This window comes from Corvus cornix, chromosome 5 (assembly GCF_000738735.6).
Source record: "Corvus cornix cornix isolate S_Up_H32 chromosome 5, ASM73873v5, whole genome shotgun sequence".
Classification (NCBI taxonomy): domain Eukaryota; kingdom Metazoa; phylum Chordata; class Aves; order Passeriformes; family Corvidae; genus Corvus; species Corvus cornix.
In genome coordinates, this window is record NC_046335.1 from 11,064,883 (window position 1) to 11,085,373 (window position 20,491).

At 38.1% G+C, this 20,491-nt stretch overlaps 1 long non-coding RNA gene across 1 annotated transcript in view; it reads left to right on the forward strand.

Moving 5' to 3' along the window:
• The window catches only part of LOC120410027, a 270,677-nt gene that overhangs the window by 114,086 nt on the left and 136,100 nt on the right, over positions 1-20,491 (forward strand). The window contains exons 8-9 of the long non-coding RNA XR_005601950.1: positions 521-597; positions 5,992-6,247. This is a non-coding gene — a long non-coding RNA (uncharacterized LOC120410027). The remainder of the gene's footprint in view (positions 1-520; positions 598-5,991; positions 6,248-20,491) is intronic.

Consider the following 20,491-nt stretch of genomic DNA (forward strand, 5'->3'; position numbering starts at 1 on the left):
ATTTTTTTTCTTCATATTTCTTTTTGTTCTTCTCCCTATTTCTCTGAATATAAGTTTTATACCTCTGTGTGACTTTTAAACCTGTTGTGCATATGGAGAAGAATTAAGTGAAAAATTTTCTCTTTTCTTGGTCTGCTTTTTTTTGTATTTTCTTTTGCTGTTGGTTTTATTGGATTATAGAAAAACTCTTATTTATATATTCAGCTGTTTAGATATGTTCTCATGCATAGATCATGGTTTATTATGCATTTCATTCTTGTTTCCTCAGATACAAATCAACAGTAAAATTTTCCAAAGTTTTTTAAATTGAGGTCAGATGCTTTCAGGCTCATAAATCCTCTTGGTCAGCGTAAGATATTTTGATACTTGAAATTTGTCATCATCTTTCTCTTTAGTAGCACTGCCTGGTTTTACCTTCATCTGAGATTGGACTGGACAGTTGAGCATTGTCAGAATTTATAACGAGCAGTTGGATTTATGTGTAATAACACCAGTGATGCTGGGTTGTTTTGTTTTTCAGAGGTTCCCACTACAGCAAACAACAACAGACACAGATAAAAATGGCTGTGTTTTTTTTTCTCATGCAAGCCATGAAAGGTAATTTTTTTTTAAGTATAGTAGTTGATGAGAGACTTCCTTCTGATGAAATTAGATTCAGTAGCATAACTGACGAAATAAGGAGACTACCCTAAATGACCTTTGTGTCTGAGTCTTTATTTGAAAGGGAACAAGACTTCTTTGAATGTACTTCCAGATAGTATCTACATTTCTTAGAAACTTGCAGGGCTTTTTGCGGGAAACCCCCAAACTATTTCTGTGTGGCTTTGGCCAAAATTATTTGGTTTTCTATTACCAAATTTCAAAAAGGTTGAATAGTTGGCTTTTCTGAAGGAAAGGCAATACTTTCCATACAGAAAAGTCCCCGTTTTTTTAAGCATTGCTTTTTTTTCTTTCCACATTTCTGACAAGCAAAAGAATACAAAAGTACCTGGAAGTACAGTTCTTGTGTCATGAAATTGCAATGTGAAAATAAGATTTACAGTCTCTGAGTTTTTGCCTGCTGCAGCACCAGTCAGTGCCAATATATTAGGCTCAAAATTTGATGTAAATACAAACACAGATTAGTGTTTCTTCCACTGCAACATTGCAAATACCATTATGGCTAAGTGCCATTGACACCAGTCAGTGAGGAATAGAGGCTGTAGCTGCCTAAACAATCTGTACTATTATTTAAAGGGATAAGCTGCCCTTTTTATAGCCTTCTGCTGTGATTGCTGGAGTGCTCATACTAGTGCAAAAGGTGTCAGATGAGGAAACTTTGCCAACAAAAAGCTAATAATGTGAAAAAAAGGAAAGTTAATGTGGACAGGAGGGAGTGGCATAAACTGAGGTCATGTAATTTGGTTAAAGTCTGAATTGATATTGCTTCGAAATTGCAGTGCAGTCATCTTGTGTGCTTGAGATTATGCAGTGTTGGTGCCACAGTGAATTACAGGTGTTAAGTTTTATGGGGCAGTTCTGTCTAAAACCAGGGTTGGATGCCCTACCTGTTGGGTAGTGTGCTTTATGGGCTGTTTCAGCAGGTCAGCATAAAACAACAACCCTGATCATGAATCTTACTCCTGTGTGAGTGAAAGAGTTTGTGCTGGTCTGTGTTGCCCTTCCTAGACACATGGAAGGGGTTCTCAGGTGGTGTTTTTTTCCTATCCTTGTCTCTGTAGACTGTGGGGGTACATTTATGGAATCTGAAACTGCTTTTCAGAATGTGGGAGTACAATATTGTTGCTGTTCTGTCTACTTCTTATTTTAAACCAAGGGATTGTACCTCCTGACTTTCCTAAATCATGCTTGGAGGCTTCAGTTATGATTGAAATGAAGATGAAGGCTTAAGTGCAAGGATTAGATAGTTAAGATGAGGGTTTAGAAAATACCCATTATTTCCATCAGATAATTTTGTGATATTTCTGTAAAGAAGGCTCTTCAACAAAAACTGGAAGGAATTCGGCCATGAGGAATTCCAGCAGTGAGAATTTGAGATGTTTGGGAAATCAGGAGCAAACTGAAACTGAGGTCTTAGAAATGGTGATATTTTTTTTTCTGGTGCCAAAAAGCATGCCAAGTTATTTTGTCCTGAACAATCTGTAGATTTAATTGCTCTTGAAGTGCCCAAGGGGTTCTCTGACAGAGTTTTGGAATCTGTGGCTCTCCTTGGTGCTGTGTTTTACAGCTTTGTAACAAAACACTGAAGCTGATTTCTGTAGTGGATAAAGTGGAGTACAGTATATATTTGATCTCTTTCAGTAATTAGAAACCTTAACCATTTTGTAAACAAAGACTCAGCCCAGTGTGAACATGCCTAAAAAAAGAGAAGTTTTATTGGATTGTGGAAGTAGTGTATCTTGTATCTTCTTCACTTATTTAAACATAAGGCCTTAATTTCAGAGTTAGAAATAAGAAAGATGACAAAGAATAGCGCTAGATTGGAAAATATGAAGCCTGTGCCTAACTCCAGTGAAAATAGTTATGGCTGAGTCATTTTGATGAAAGCATGTACAGCCAATAAATTCAATAAATAGGTATATTTAAACACATGGAGGCAATGATTACATAAGGAAACTTGACAACAATATTTTAAGGTGTATAAAATTTTTTTTCATTTGCCATGAAAATGTGTGCTATTGCATAGATTTCCTTTCTCTTTCCCACAGTCTATGAAAAGTTGAGGCCAGAAACAGCTTGAAGACTGAACATGGTATGTCCTTAAAATCCAGCCATGCACATCTGCCAGTAGTGGACATTGACCTTCTCTTTCCTGCTGTGGGCAGATGTCATTCAGTTCAGGAAATATCAGAGAAGTGACACAGCTCTGGCTTAGCACAACAGTGACCCTATGAAACGTGGCCTTGGAAATCTTAGTGTGCTGGAAAGCCAGGATCTCTGAGCATTCCCACTGCATACAGCCTTTGGCGTGGTTAGCAAGGGTAGAACGGTTTAATCTTTGCACTTTCCTTCTCTTTTATTTACAGATGTGACTAACAGTGGGAAAAGCTAATGAGCAGATGAACAACAAATATTTTGAACTTTCAATATTTCTGAGATATTGAGGTAAAGCAGGGTAGAGCAAAATTTTGTATAGAGAGGTAATACCTTTTACTAGGTGAAATGATAGTACTGGAAAGAAACAGCGACTCTCACTTGATAAAAGCTTGTCTCTTTTCCCCAACTTTTACATCAGTTGCTCCAGTGATGTCTTTACCAATGTAAAATCACTATTTTTTTTCTTACCATTAGTTATTTATTAAGTTTAAAGACAGAAGACAAAATAATTTAACTATCTACATTTTGTGGATGTCGCAATGTGAAGCAATCCTGAGGGATATACTCTTCTGTAAACTGATACTGTGTTTTAATTTTGTTTCTATCATAAAAAGTATTTAGATTGAGCAGCAAAATATTTGGAACTGTGATATTTTACTAAGAATATATGTACTCCAATGTATATTCAGGTAAGGATGAAACATATTAACAGTCTAATGTTTGTATCAGGTATCCTTATTTTGTAAACTACTTGAAGTTATGTGTCTGACCCCATCATTACCACTTGCCATCATAGAAATCCAGTTTCACTGAAGTGTTAAGTTCCCTGCTATTCAGGAAACTGTTTCTTTGGATTCCATTTTCTCTGTTTTTAATAAATCTTGGTTTTGGCTTGGATCACTCTTGCCTAGGTAATATTACAAAAATGCCTGTAGAATGATGAGAAGCTCATCAGCTTTATGAAGAAGACCTTCAGACTTTCCAGAACTTAAAAGTTCCTCTCAGTGCCAATCATTAGACAGGAAAGAGGTTATTCTGTTATTTTTTAGTAAATTTTGCCTCCCATCAGACTCCAGTGAACAAACAAAAAAAAAAGCCCCCAGAACCTTGAAGACTAAAAGAAGGCTGAAAATTGGTGTTGGTGGGTAGCCATATAATATATATTAAAAAAAAAAAAAAAAAAAAAAAAAAAAAAAAAAAAAAAAAAAGATGAAAACTGTCTAATTTATGCTTGGCTCTTGCAGTGCATGAGGAATGCCATCCTTCAGCCATCATGTCATTTAGAGCATTAGTCACAAAAGGAACTACGTGACTTGCTGATAATATCTGCATATGGGAAATCATCAGAGGATTTGTTAGGATCCATCCATGGCTGGGTGGACTCTCGTGAGCTGTGTGGAACAACCAGAGCATGTTGGATGGGCAGCTCTCTTCTGCACTAATGTACTTTCGGCCGGTGAAAAATACTGTCAGAAATGCTGGACTCCTGTGTTGAAGGTGGCATTTTGAATGCTGCAGTACCTGGGTGCCAAAGTGCTTAGAAGTGATTCAGTGGGTTAAACCCAGAAATCTGAGTTTACCAAGTATTGTCACGGATAAATTCTTTCAGCAGTTGTTCTAAGACAGCTTATTTAAACTTAAGACCTTAATTTCAGAGTTAGGAATAAGAAAGATGACAAAGAATAGCACTAGATTGGAAACTATGAAACCCATGCCTAACTCCAGTGAAAATAGTTACAGCTGAGTCATTTTGATGAAAGTATGTACAGTGCTAAGACAGTGGCTAAGACAGAAACTAATGTCTTCAGAAAATGAATTAAAAAGAATTCCTACTCCTGTTAGATAAAAGGCATTGTGCCTGATTTCCTATCTGTAAAAAAAATCTGAGAATAAACACAGCTGTTGAATATCTTGAGGTAGAAAACCAATGTCTTCTTCATGTTTTATGATCTACAAATTTAGTGTGTCAGGCCCCTTGCATAGCAGCTAAGAAGCATTTTCCACTAAGCCAGGTTGCATGGTATGCTTGAAGATGAAGTTTAAAGTATCTGTTTCAGTGGCTACTTTTAGCCTGTTTGAGAGATATTTGTATGCGGTAAAATGCACAGCATAACCTCTGGCTGATCTTTCAGTAGTAAAACTTGACATCAAATTCATAACTTTATTAACACTTTCATTACTTTGTGACCTCATCCTAATAGGACCAGGTTGGGTTCAGGCAGGGTAAGTGATGCATTGGTTATAGGACACATTGGCAACCTGATATCCACGTACAATATGATGTGTGATATATGTGAGCTAGAAATATATATGTGAATGTCACATTTGGGGAGAAGCACACTTCCTAAACCATGGAAAGTGCGAAGTTAGCCTCAGCTCTTTTCTTCTATATATATTCTTGGACTTAGTCATTTACTGAACTGAATTTAAATAAACAAATAAGACTTTATTTGTACTTGGTAGAAAGTTCCAGTCTCTTTCCAGTGAAAACTTTGCCATTAGGTCTTAATGAATAATTAATTTTTCACTTTACTTTCTGAACTAAAAAACCTAAAAAAATATTTCAGATTGACTCATAGTGAAAAATTTTTGTTTATCTCACTGTAATAAAAAATCCAAACATAATGCAAATAAAATAAACACATATTTCTGCTTACATTAAACATTTTCTGCACCAAAATACTTTATTTCATATAATTGTGGGATTTTTAATCCTCCTTAATTTTAAACACATTTTAAAAGAAAACAATTATTTTGAAAAGTCAAACCATTAAAAACAAACAAATATTTTCAAGTTTTTTATGTACCTCTCTGCTCTCATCCTAGCTACAGCAAATAATCTACTAAGTGGTGTTTTTTTTAATGTTGATTTATAAATGATTCCTTTAGCTGTCCTGGTCATTTTCTGATGGCTGCTTGCCATGGTGTCATGTGTTTCGCAAAGTTTTCAGAGAATTGTGGTGCGTCCAGTTTGTGCACCTGAAAAATAAATATGGATAAATACACGTGAAGGCCCTTCCTTATCTATGGTTGGTGTAGGCTGCAGGTTAGGCTTGTTTTAATCTTGAAAATCTTTAATTTCCACAGGGCAAGTGAACCTTAAGGCTTTGTTTTCTGTGCTTGCAAAGGAATCAGACTAACACTGTGTTATCTTATTCTTCATCTACATTTTAGGTCTCCATTTAGTTGATTTTGGAAAGTACGAAGCATTTGAGAGGATTAGAGGTGACAGAAGAAGAGGAATTCAGAGCATGTATTGAGTAAGGGATGTTGACTGTGGAGGGAGATTTTGGAGCTTGTTGTGTTTATGGACAACTGCATTGCAGAGTTCATTTGAATGCTCTGGGATTCATAAACTTGTGTAGCCTGGAAGGCAGGACCCATTGGAATGAGTCAGAATTTCACTGCAAATGATTTACCCAGCTTTAAGGTAACACTTAAAGAATTAGTGGTAAAATAATTTTTTTTTTTTTAATTCTAAAGGTCTAATTTAAATTGACAAACACACTTGAAACTGCAGATGGGCTCAAGCTGAAAAGTAGAGTGTGTGAAGCCTTTCCAAGCTCAGGCAGGTTGGGATCCAAACCTTCTCCTACTGCTCCAACTTTTGGTTGCTTTTAAATTCCTCTTTGATTCTTTATTATGTCTTGTGTAAATCTAAGATGGTGGCAACAGCTGGTTACAAGGGATTTACAATTGTTTGGGTGGGTGTTTAATGAGAATTCACTTTTTCTCAAGTTGAGCCCTGACTCCTGAGCCAAGCTCAGTGTCCATTAATGCCTAAAAGCTTGCTGCCTAGCTCACGCCTCCAGCTAGGACTAGTTCAATTCTACTAAATTTTCCTTTCAAAGCCTTTTGAAAGGCTTTCCTTCAATCCTTCCCCAGTGAGGCTGGTCTGCTCTCAGCCCCAATGTCATGGCTACCAGTGAAGAGGCCTCAACAGTTGCTCCATGTATTTTTGGACAGGGTAGAAATATAATTATTGTTAGACACATCTAATGCTACTCAACTCATCATGCTACAGAATTGACAATTATCTGAGTGCTGCTTTTCTTCTTGAACAGTATTGAAGCAGTAACTAAAATTTGGACCAGTAGCCAGGAAGATTGCAATTAATGGAGTGACACATACAAACCCTGTTTTGATTTCAGCACTCCTCATTTGACAAGTGTTTACTTAGACAGTGTGTAGTCAAAATGAATTGTCATCTTCTGCAACCCCAAGTGTTTGATATGTCAAAATTCTTGTGAAAATAGATAAACAAAATCTGAAATTTCCAGATGGACAGCTATACTGCAAGCAATCTGCCCATGTTTCAAGTTTGAAAATTATTTGAATCACTTGTTGCAATACAAGCACATCTTAAAATATTAGGACTTGTATCATAGAAGACTTGCTGTAATAATGAAAACAATCTTAGTTTCTATTCAAATAGGTTATGTATTTTGATTTTGGTGGATCTGATTTTATGTCTCTACATTTTCTTAGATGCCCTGCCAAAAGAAAGAGGGAAAAATGTTCCCCAATGAGCCCAACACAGGCAGATAGACCAAAACTGTCCTTGGCAGTGGGGGTCTGCTGTATTTGTGTTCCGGTGAAATCGTGAAGAATGCTGTTGAGTACATTTCCTGTGACTTATCTTCTAAACTGCTTATACTTTTCTGTGATGAGCACGTTGAAAAGCAGCCTGAATGCTCAAAGCTTGATTTTTCAGAGGAAGTTACATGTGCCCTCCAGTAGTCTTTGAGATTTTACATGCTTCAAAATGCAACCTGAAGTTAAGTAATATAGTTGTTGTTCTGTATGTGGTTTGAGAGATGGGCTTTGCAGATATCTAAAATCTCATTTGTGGACCTTAAAAGTGTAGATACCTGGATGTGGAAAGTGTAATTAATTTATGAATCTTTTTATCCTTCCTCCTTCATTTCTATCCAGCTGTGTATGTGACATTAGCCTACCTGGTATAGATGCAGAAATCCACATGTAATGTGCAAGTCCCATATTAACTCTTTCCAAATGAGCCATACAAACTCTGTAACTCTGCTCATTACCTGGAATGGTCAAGCTATTTTTTGTGTAGGCTAGAGAGGAAGTTTACATCAAGATGACAATTCTGAGTTTTACTGAGGTCAGAAGGGCATAGACTCAAGCACTGAGATTCTGACACTAGTTGTGAAATTTCAGTAGCTTGTATAATTTTGTATATTACTGATGAAAGGTGTATACAAAAAGTTTATACAAGTTTCTTGAATTTTAGAGAGTATCTTTCCTGTTTTTCAATGAGCTCAACCCTGAACTTTCTTATGGTTATGTCAATTTTACATAGTTTTCTTTGCTGAATTTAGTCCTCATACGCTGGGGCCGCACAGCCCGCCGCGGTCCTGCCCCGGGCCAGCCCCCGCCTCTGCCGGGCAGCTTGGGACTGCAGCATGAGAGCAGCGCCCATGCCGAAAGTGAAAAAAAAACCCCAAAAAACCCCTAGGATCACGCGGGCCGGCCTGCCCTGAGGGTATCGGTGTGGAGCTGCGGCTCCGCGCACCGCACAGCGCAGGAACCGCGACACAGCACCCCCCTCCTGCACTCGCCAGGCCACCCTGACGAGAAGTGAAGAAAGTAGCAACCGAAAAGATGTCATCCCAGCAGCCCCAGCAGAAGAAAGAACGTGATAAGCTACAAAAGCAGCTGCTGTTTGAGAACTCAGCCAGCACCAATCTCCAAAGTCAACAACAACCAATCGCCTCATCACTTTAAATTTAACTATTTTGCATGGTTTTACCATTTTTTCTGTTGTATAAAAATTATGCCCTTCCCTTTTCAATTTAATATGAAAGGGGGGGATGTGGTGGTCTATTTACCCACTGCTTTTCTTATTCCACATTTTTCCCCCCCTTTCCCCTGCCCCTAGCCCTGGCTACTCCCTACTGGTTCCTGTACCCCAACTCCACCCATGTACTGCCCCTGAGACCCTGAGAAAACCCCCCTGCTCTGTGACCAGGAGGTCTCTCAGCCTCAGGAAACCACCTGGATGCGATGCAACAATGAAAGTCCTCTGAGGCCTCTATGAGGGTCCCTCTTCTGCCTCTTTTGCTATCTCTGTGTTGCAGAGCCCAGCTAGCCAGAGCAGGAGTTCAGGGCTGACCAAAAAGGACTACGGGAGGGCAGAATGGCTGCCCTGCCCTAAGCAGCTCTGCTGTGCTCTCCAGGAAAGCTGCAGCTTGCTAAACCAAACCTAGCACTGCAACACTTATATATAAAGGAAGACACACTCTATGTGAAAGGGAGGAAAACTACATTACAACAGAGCCTCAATTCATATCTCATCTCTTGCCTTCATATAGCAGCAGCTACTACCCCTACAGTAAAGGAAAGCTGAAATATCCCCATATCCATCAAAATGAATGGCTGAAATTGAGATGAAATTATTTTCTGACCCCATACTCACAGACACTTACTTCCTGAAAAATGCAATTTTGATGCTGAATTCATTGTTCTATCTTACATTGCTACATAAATTATTAGTTGTCATAAATGATTAATTCATTTTGGAAGTTCACTGACCCAGTGACAGCTAGGAGCAGTTTGTTCCTCAGGTCCACTGTAGATAACACAAAAAAGTAACATTTATGACAATAAGATCTGAAAAAACTTTACCTACACATAGCATTATATGTGGTATTGGACACTTTGAAACAGAGGAGAAAAAAGCACATTATATAGTGTATTGCATTTTGAACATAGCTATATATGTCAAAGCTAACACCCATTTTCATCTCTGCTTTCTAAATGTGACCCTTTTGTTTTATTTATTGTTCATGTTTTAAACAGAAGATGGGAGGAAGAAAGAAAGAAAGAAAGAAAATAAAAAAATGTAATTTGCATTGTGAAAAGCCAATGGTATTTGATACTAGTTGATGCTACATAGATTTAGCTCATATTTCCACATTTTCTGTAGTATAGGTCTTATGAATCTTATTATATACAGTGCAAAAAAAAATCCAATATATTAAACAATGTCTTACATTTATATAAATCACTACAGCTTTGTACAGCATGTAGAGGACTAAGTATTAAATGTATTGGGAGGTTGGAATATGAGCCCTAAGGTCCCTTCCAACCCAAACCATTCTATGATGCTCTGATTCTATGTGCTATATTATACAAGTATTAACTGTCGTGTATGAGTAGCTTGGTATCTATTGATGAAAAGCTGCATCTCACGTATGCTTAATAATTTTATGTGGACATTGAACAGGGGAAGGGTTTTACTGGACCATTATTTGCAGTATTCTGTGCTGGGGATGAACTGCATCATGTAATCCCATTCCTAGCCTCAATGTCTTTCATCATTACTTTTTGCTCTTGCACTTCTTTCAGGAAGCTTGTTCAAGGCTTTATGCAGCTGATTGTAAGGAAACTTGTTCTTTTTTTCTTTCTTAAATTAATTCAGGCCACTTTATTTCCCTCCCAACGTAACCCCGTAGTTAGTCCTCCAGTTCTTACCTTATGCTAACACAGTTCATAGAGAGCAGCCACATTTCATCTCTGCTCTCATTTTTGTCTCTCCTCTCAAAGTAGGCTCTCAGTTCCACACAAGGATGACTAGACCTTCCTTCCACCTGTTCTGGTCTGAGTTCATCTTTGCACACAACGTAACACAGAGCACTGTCTTCAGTTTACTGTTTTCTTTTATAATGATATTAATACATCCCAATTTCTATTGGAAATACTTTGCTTTTGCTGTGGGCTAGTATCACATTGCGCTTTATCGTCACTCTGGTGACTCATCGTAATCTTGTGATTAAATTCTGTGCCCAGGTCTTCTGCTGGATCTGTCATTTCCAGCTGACCAGAACCTTTTTTGTAATGGTACTTATTAGTCACAGTACACTTAGTGAAGAAATATGTTGGCTATCGCATTCAGGAACAAGTAGGTCCTACCATATTTGGTAGCATGTTTTTCCAATATGTCTGGGAAATTTATGTGTCCACACAGTGATACAATTTCTGACAGCCATTTTCTTTCCAACAAAATATTAATGAGGTCCTCATCCAGGTTCAGATTTGATCTATGCGAGGCAATGGCAAACTTCTGACCCTAATTCATTTTAAAGCCCTTCATTCAAATTGATTTTGACCTTAAAAGCTATGGTTTTATCCATGTTAATACAGATTTTTATTTGCAGAAGTGGTCTTTATTAAACTATGGCAGTATTCTACTCCTGATTTTATTTCCAGCTTTCAGAAGATTATCATATATTTCAATATCCACTTTCCAATAATGAATGTTAGTCCACCAAGTCTTGTTATGGCTCTACTGTCTAATATCATGTCCTCCCCTATTGGTTTCACTTCCTCTGGTTTGTAACCTTGCCACCTTTCATTGGTTTCCAAACAGCAAAGTTGTCTCTCTGTTACCTCACCCACTTCAACTCAATCCTTTATAATCCTTTCAGTAACTGAATTGTCTCCATGACTACTCTATATTCTCTGCTTACACTTTTCTCTTTGCTGCTTCTGCTGGTGTTTTTTTCTTTTTGCTGAACTCTTTCAACTGTTTTTCTTTTGCCTGTGTAGCAAAGAGGGATTTGGAGACTGGAACATGACTTTTTCCAGTTTTCTTCCTTGGGTCTCTTAGTTTAAAGCTCTTCTGAATGGTGATGCTAGTTTGAATCTTACAAAATCAGTCACTCAGGAACTCTGGTAGAGGCTGTTTCACATGGGCATTTTCTCCAAATGCTTCCTTGTATATTTATTTTATTATATTACTTCATTTAAGGTATATGTTGGACCTGAATCATAGCATGATTGGGTTCTTTTTTCCCTGTGGCGAGAGGTTAGAATATTTGTAGAAATATTGTCAGTTGCCATAAAAGGATGTAAACAACTTCTTCCCTCCAGTTCAAGAAACAGCCCCTCTAGAGCATGTACAAAGTCAAGAATCTTGATTTAGCAGCAGAGTTATTCAATGTAAATCTCGTGTAAGCCACAAAGCCATTTTGGCTGCCACTTCTCAGAAAGCTGCTTGTGCATGTAGGGTACACACTGGCAAATCTTCTCCTTCCCATCATCCTGATCCAAAGAAATGTCCCTATGGAAATACTTCTAGAGAGACACACAATCTTCAATTGGCAATCCTTTTCCCTTTGGATGCCTAGCTTTTTACCAAGAAAGGCCATTTCTTGATTAATCTGAATGCACTATGTATTTGTCATATTTCTGATTTCTTCAGATGCCTCTGACTGCTCATTCCAGCTGACTGGACAGCTGGCTTATTCTGAACAGAGCCAGGTAATGCTTCTCTGTGGAGCAGATGTCATTGAACACAATCAGTGCATTCCACTAAGTCTGCCAGATGTCTTCTGACTTAGTCAACAATTTTCTTTTTCTTTTAAGGGTCTTGGGAGGGTATGGGTCCACCAATGTAAGAATACAGTTGAAAAAAAGATTACAGTCATGTTGAGTGTCCTCCCCTAAATCCAGTCAAGTCTCCAGACAACTCTACAGTCACGACTATCTGGAATATTTGGTTGTCAGCCATCTTAGTTAATTAGTTGCAAGGAGCATTACTGGCTCCAATAGATGTTATATCTCTTCCAATGTTAGTAGTGGATCATCCACTTTTAGAAGAATTCTTCAATGGATGATTCTGGCACTTTCTGATCACTTTTGACCCTCTATCTTTAATGATTGATTTGTTCATACAAAAACTTGTGCTTACATTTGAAAGTGCAACTATTATCACTAAACACAGAGATTAGATTTCCTTATGTGCAAATTGCCAGAGCAGGTCCAAGCTGAGAGTTTATATTGTGGATGAAATTTGCACAGATGTTCACTTCTTATGTATTTGAAACTTTTGGCATCCAGAACACTGGAGAGTGAAAAATTCCCCTTGTACTTCTTTCTGTGGGGGGGGGGAAAAAAAAAGAACAAAAAAAGAAAAAAAGTGGGGTCTGAACATTTTCTACTGGTTTTTTTTCTGTCTTTGTTCCCATCTACTTATGCTCCAGCATTTTCATGTGGCACTGTGGCAAATACAGGTGTATAATTCATGCTGATTCTTTTGTCTGCTTGAAAAAGGCTTTTGTCTTTGGAAAATTTGACCCTATCTATTCATGGACATTTTTGACAACTCTGTGTATTTTTTCTTCTGTTTCAGTAACCTCTTGGTTGGCCAAAGGGACACTGTGTTGACACTACCTTGGCCAAAAAAACTCCTGGAGTTTCAATTGGCAGGGTTATTTTCCAATTTCTTCCCTTGATTACTGGGACATGCAGCTAACTTTATGCAGCTTCTTTGTTTCAGCCAAAAGACAGGAACATTTTGTGGAGAGAGAAAAGTGTGCACTCTTTACATTCTGTTTATTTTATATTTGAGGAGTCCTTGAGGGAGGATGTTTTACATCACTTCATAGTTTTAATAAGGAAGCTGTCAGATTTTATTTAACTGGGCATTATTAAGTGAAAGGATACAAATACTTCAAACATCTTTATACATATTTTCCAGAAACTTGCTTCACCACATCAGCTTTTCAGAATCTGAAATGTAACACACTTTAATTACACATAATGTGATCATAATGTGATGTAATGAAGAGCTTGTTAGTCTTCAGCACAAGTAAATAAAAGAAAGCAACTCAAAACCTTGAATTTAATTTGTGTATTTTTCACTTGCATGTTTTTCTGTGCATGTCTTAACATCTGTTGCATGTTCCTCTCTTGCCTACTCCTATTTTTTTTTCAGTGGTGCTTTTCCTGATGTACTCTGTGAGCTTGGAAATAAATAGGTAGAGGGGAGAGGGGGTAAACTGGGGAAAAAGAGTTCCTGTCTTGTATTTACCACTTGCAAAAGTGCAGACTGGCCCCTTTCTGATACAGTATTTTAATTTATTTATAGTCTGCTTTCATAGTAATTTTTCTTAATTGCTTATTCTCTCCAGCTGAAACACTGAAGGCAACAACTTCAGAGCTCAGAGAAATCACTTGGCACTAAGAAATGACCAATCAGAACAAGGACAGCAAAACTTTCCTGGGGCAGATCCATTGCCATAACAATGAACTTAGGCTGATTAGACTTCTGGTTTTTTTCTTGTGTATACATTTTTGCAATGATATCGGCATCTATATTTCATTAAAAGCTCAACACCCCCATCCTTGTCTTGTTTCTCATACCTTCTAAAAGATTTGCTTTCTTCACATACTGGTCTCTAAATCTTGTAAAAATTGTCTCAGCATGACATAAATCTCACACATATAAAGTGTTCCTGTTAATGTTCAAAAAATGAAGTGCAGTTAAACAAGTCAAAGGTGGTTATCTAGCTACTTGCAGAATAATTAATAAACGACACTACTTTGATATAAGAAGTTTGTTTTACCTGAATAAACTACACTACTTTGATATAAGAAGTTTATTTTACCTACAAGAAGGGTAATTTGAATGTTAGCTAAATTCTAGGATTGCTGAAGACCATTCATTCTCATTCATAAAAATATACCTTTCATTTGAATGAAAGCAGCTGAAATTATTGACAGTAGATTCCTTTTAAGGTCAAAATGATGTATCTTTCTCCTCTCCTAGTTTTTAATGATGTCTGGGATTTCAAAAGAACCTATGGGATTTAGCAACAATTTCCCTTTAAAGGCCACTTGGATTTGGAAGTCTAACTCTTCTAGGTTCTTTCAAAAATACAAGCTGTTATTAATAAACTATCATCCAATGCCTGTAACATTACATCAGACTTCAGCTTTTTTTAAGTCCAGGAGACCATATGGGTAGTTTATTCTCAACCACTTCTAGGAACTTCTAGCTATCTTACCAAATATTTAAGAAAATTTGTTTAGGGGTGAGAGATCACTGGTAATTTGGCATCCGCTCTAGGAATTAATGCAAAGAGGGGGCACTCATTATTTACTGACCTGCTTTATTGAACTACAAAGCACTGCAATAATAATCTGATTTAACTGTGAAGGTGTTCTTATAAAGAGAGATTACATTGATTTTAATACATCTAGTTCCTCATAGCTAAATGATTTGAAAGAAGACCTACATCATAAGTAAACGGGTGTAATTTTATAATATTTTCCATAAGTAACTAGGAAATCATGATAGCTTTTGGAGATATTCAAACTCATCTTCCTAATGCTAATGTGCTAATATGAAAACCTTATGAAATCCTTTTTTACACCCCTCATATCACTTTTCTGTGGGAAACTGCTTTTACCAGGATGTGTCTCGATTTATTGTGGAGAAAAAGTGAAAGTGTTTCAAAGAAATCTGTTAAATGATTTTGCAGTTAAAACATGATTGACACAGTTTCAGGACTAATACTTCAAGTGTATGCTTTACACTTCAGAGGGATGATTCTTGAAATACTAACCTTTCAATTAAAGAGAAAAAAATCCTCACATTATTAGATTTCTTGGGTTAGGTCTCATGGACAGCAGTTGTGAATTCAGTGTCTCCTCCTGTATGATATTGCTGTGATTGAGGCAATCATATTGTTGAGACAGGTCCTGCAAATGTTTCCTCACTCTGATTGCTACCAAATCCTAGCTGCCTGCTGCCTCCTAGAATAAACATATGGTAGGAAAGCTGCTGGTGGAAATTTTGTTTTATATTCAGTGTAACAGGGTAACAATGGTAACAGTTGCCACTGTTCAAAGGGAAATGACTGATTCAAAACAAAACCTTAACCTGGCAACCTGTGAGAGCGAGACAAGCAGTGATGCCAGTCAAAACAGCAAAGGCTGTACTGTTCCTCCTCCCTCGGTCTTTCTCCTACTATGAAAGGCTGTATTATGTTTACAGTGTTTATTTTATCTCTGAACCTTTTGCTGATGCAGTTCTCCAGTGCTTTTTTATAGTCAGTTCCTGCTCTTAGGTGGAATACTTGAAATTGTCAGTCTGTTCTGTCTGTTGCTGTTGTGCCTGTGTTGCACTTCAGTGCCTGAAGTTTTACTGTGTGTTACACAAAGCTTCTGCCTTGACTGGAACTGGAGAAGCTGCTCCAAGAGAGGGGTAGGATGTAGCTGTACCATGTTGGGAATAGGTAAGACAGCCAACAGCTGCAGGTAAGCTCAGGCAAGGCATCCTACAATGTCTGGCAGCATCTGGTGAGGCATCTGACAAAACTCCTCTCATTCCCTATAACGTGCTGGGTCAAATGTGGGTGGAAGGAGGTTTTGGTTGGGTCAGGGTGGGACTGCACACCAGGCAGATGAGTTCTTGAGTAAGACTGTTATGGTCCAGCAGTTTGGGCCCACAGATCCTGCACTGTGGCAGAGAGAGAAGGAGCCAGGTGGTACCCTGGGGCACCCCAGGTTTGAGGCAGAGAAGCAGCTGACCAATACCATACTCTGCAGCCTAAGCACAGAGCAGCAACATGAAAATTAATGTTATTGATACCTCTTGTGGAGAATGTCAGTCACCTTATGATGATACAACTTTCTGTGCATAGTTTGGATAATGCCTTTACTTCCAAGGAGATCCTGAAGTGGAGCAGTCAGCTGCTGTCACCTGAACAGCATCCTGCACTGCAGTGTGCTCCTTGTAACACACTTCAGCAGTGACTATAGCCCACAGCAGATTAAAGAGATGAGCATAAGTCAAATTGTCAGTCATTATCTCTTTGAAAACAAGGTCTTCTGTTGCAATCACTAGATTTTGCTTAGCAGGCTGTAGCTTGCTGAGAGCTTAGCGGGGCTGCTTAGGGCAGTTCGATCCTGGCTGCCCTCCCGTAGTCCATTTCAGACGGCCCCATGATCTTGCTCCAGCAGCTAGCAGCACTACAACCGGTGATGGCAAACGAGGCAAGGAGGGTCTCCCACGAGGGCTTGAGAGGATTTTAATCACATCTTGTCCCCACGATCCCCAGATGTAGAGAGACCTCATGATCCGGGCTTGGGGGGGTTTGTCAGGGGCTCAGGAGCAGTCCCTGGGTGGGGTTGGGGTACAGGAACCAATAGGGAGAGCCTGAGGGAGTGGTCAAGGCTAAGGGCAGGGGAGAGCAGGAGGGGGAACATGGCACCACAAAAGCAGTGGGTTAACTACCATAGTCTTCCATGTTGGTAAGGGCACTAAACACATGAATTACCCAAAAAAGAATCACAGATACTATCTGCATTCATTGGAGCCAATAGTTCCCAAATAACCTTCTTAAGCCAGGAAGAAATTTAGCCAAAATGCACCCAAAGACCTGACCTTTGCCCAGCACCTCCCATACCTTGGTGAGTGACTTTGGCCAGGAATGAAGCAGAGAAACATTGGCATTTCCTCTGTCAAAATATTATTCTGCCCCCATGGATGTAGACAGTCTTTTCAAAATACATTCATTTTTATCTGCAAAACAACAAGAAAATTTTCTCGCAAGAGGAAACTTTAAAATCAGCTACTCAGAGAAACAGCTTATTTGAACCAGACTATTTGCAAATCCAAACAAATATGCTTGGCCAGAATATCAAGATGGAGGAAAATACATATTTCTTCTGCAACTGCAGGTTTATAGATTCAATACCCTTATGCCTCATATGGTGAGTTTTGGAGTTTCTTTTGCTGTAACTGTTATCTTCTTGTCCAGTGCATTTGCTTGCTAGGGACTGACCATAAACTTGGATGGTCTGTGTAATGAAAGGGCAGGAAGAAGATGCTAGATGTAACCATAACTGTATCAGAGAGGAAGAGATATTTAAAAAGTTAGTATGGTACCTCCCCAAAGTACAAGCACAGCTTCATGTGAAACTCACTTTGTTAAGATGGCAGGGAATCAACCACTGGTGCAAGGCTACTGTTCCAAGTTATCCACAGCTGTCTTTTGATAAAAAATATTTCCCACTTTTCATTTCATAGACAAAAGACAGGGTCTGATGCCACCTGATAAGACCAAGGAAAACTTCAAGCCGTTGCTTGTACCAATTTTAACCAGGAAAGGAGTTGGTAATGAGTATTTGACGCAGCAGACTGAGACTGAGTGAAAGAGGCTATTTGCTGGAGAGCCAGCATCTCCCTCCTCCTATTCTGATTGCAGTCATTTTCCTTAATCCATTTTCAGCTGAAAATTTTGCTTTGGAGCGAAGTAATGCTGTGGTTACTTTCCTGACCAGCCTTCTTGTACCCACACTAGGAGGGCCTGTCTCTCTGCTATAAAGACTTTTCCTAACATCTAATCTAAGTCTTCATTCACATGTGAAGCTAATTACTTCTTGCCATCCTTTGATGGAAACAGGATATGTGATGACTTTAAAATTTTTAAAGTCAACATTGGCTGATGTTTATAATTCTGTCTTCAGTCTTCTGTTTTTTCCTGATTGGTCACATTTTATAAATTTCCCCTTGTTCTTTGTTCTCCTCAGGACTCTTTCCAGTTTACCACATCTTTCTTAAAATTGAGAGACCAAAATAGATGTAGCAGAGGCTTTACCAGTCATTAGTAGAGTGGATAATTTCCTCCCATGTTTTATGTAGAGCTTTATTTTTAATAAACACAGAATTATATTATTCTGTTTTGAAACATTCGTCTACAGTTGACTCATATTCAGTCTGTGATCCAACTTACCCAGTTCTTTCTTTTCCAGCCTCCCCTTTTTGATACTATATATTTGAGATTTTCTTTTAATGCAGAACTTTGAACTTTATAAAATTTCATCTAAGTGATTTCATTCCCCTCTCCCCACCAATTTATCACACTTACTTTGGATCTTCTCTTTCAAATTGCTTTCAGTCTCTTCCACTTCTGTCTTTGCCCAAGTTTTGGGACTATTTCCTGTTCCACCAAGTTATTAATGACTTCAACTGTTCTGAGACCTTCTCAAGCATAACCTAGTTTGAAAATGAGCCATTGGCAGTCACTTTTTTCCACACAGTTTTATACTTATAGAAATAATATCTAGATAATATTCCACTAGTTCTCTTAGTGAAAAAGTTGTTTTAAAGAGAATATCTGTAACTTTTTTATTTATTTCCCTAAATTTATCCTTTTTTTTTTTTTTTCTTGAGTATAATTATTCTAAAATGATAAAAATTGTTCTGTGCATTTCACTCATTCTGTTTCTAAGCATCCTAAGCTTCCTGGATCAAATTCTTCAGCTGGTGGTTAATTGAGTTCAGCTATAACACAATTCCTTATCTGGTGAATAAGACTCCAGGTTGGTGTTTGTTCTTTACACATTGACAAGCCAAGGGAACAAAATGTACAAAATGAAGTGTGTTGCTTCTAAAAGTATATGCCTGCCTGTCACATTATCCTTCCTGTGCTCTTTCAGTTAGGACTATACAATTTTGTCTGGTTTACAATATTTTTTTTAAAATTGCATTTCCTTCATCTGATGTTTTTTGCTGCTTACTTTCTTTTCCTTCAAGCCTAGCATTTCAACAACTTCTTTTTTAAATGGCCACTGCAGATTGAAATGTTTAGATTTTCATACTTATCAAAATAGCCTCTGGATTTTCCTTAAAAAAGGGAAATATTTTAAGGTGGGCTTAAAATATTTCATTTTTGTTATTATTATCTATTTTATTTGTCTATTTACTTATTTATTTATATGAGTCAGCCAGGATAAAATGGAGCCCATATTTTATTTCTCCCGTAGCATCAATAAAGTTTCAGATTTTAGTAAAGTTCCACAAATAAAGTGCAATATTAAAATATGTTTATTAAAAAGGATTATATCTATTAATATTTTTAACAAATATTACTTTCCCTGGCTCCACTAAAGCTTCTGTATAAAGAATAGTGCTGGAGGATTTTTGAGTTATGTAGACAGATAGATCTAGTAATTTTTGTGGTGATTTTGTAGAGCAAGGCTTTACTGTAAGGGTTTGAATAACTGGATATGACTTTTAATATAAATAAAAAAATGCACAGATAATGTGATGCATAGTCTTTTTTCAGCTCCTAATTTTAATGAAGCTTTTCTGAGGCATTGAAAAATACTTCCACAGTGGTTGCATTATTAACTCAGTGCAAATGCACTTGGACATTAGACAATGCTCTCTGTTGGGTAATTTTTTTCAATATTATGTCTTCTTCAAATAAGATTTAACGAGAACCTTTGCACTACAGTGAGAATAAAGCCAGTGTCTAGAATGTGGTCTATTTTTTGTTAAACACTGGCTCTTAAGAAATGCTGTCTTTTATTAATGATAATAGCCTTCCTCAGGGGTCAATACTGGCACTAGTGCTCTCTGACATCTTTGTTGGTGACATGGACAGTGGGACTGAGGGCACTCTCCGCAAGTTTGAAGATGACATGAAGCTGTTTGGTGCAGCCGACATATTGGAGGGACGGGTTTCATCTCTCGTGTGAAGACAGGCTGAGAGAGTCGGGGGTGTTCAGCCTGGAGTAGAGAAGGCTCCAGGGGGAACTTGTTGCACCTTCCAGTAGCTAAAGGGGCTATAAGAGAACTGAAGGGGGACTTTTTACAATGGCATGGAGTGATAGGACAATGGGGAATGACGTCAAACCTGCTAAAGGGAGTAGATATTAGATGTTTAGATTAGGTATTAAGAAGAAATTCTTTACTGTGAGGGTGGTGAGGCACTGGCACAGGTTACCCAGAGAAGTTGTGGCTGCCCCATCCCCAGTAGTGTTGAAGCCCAGGCTGGATGGGGCTTTGAGCAACCTGGTCTAGTGGAAGGTGTCCCCTGCCCATGGCAGGGGAGTTGGAATTAGGTGATCT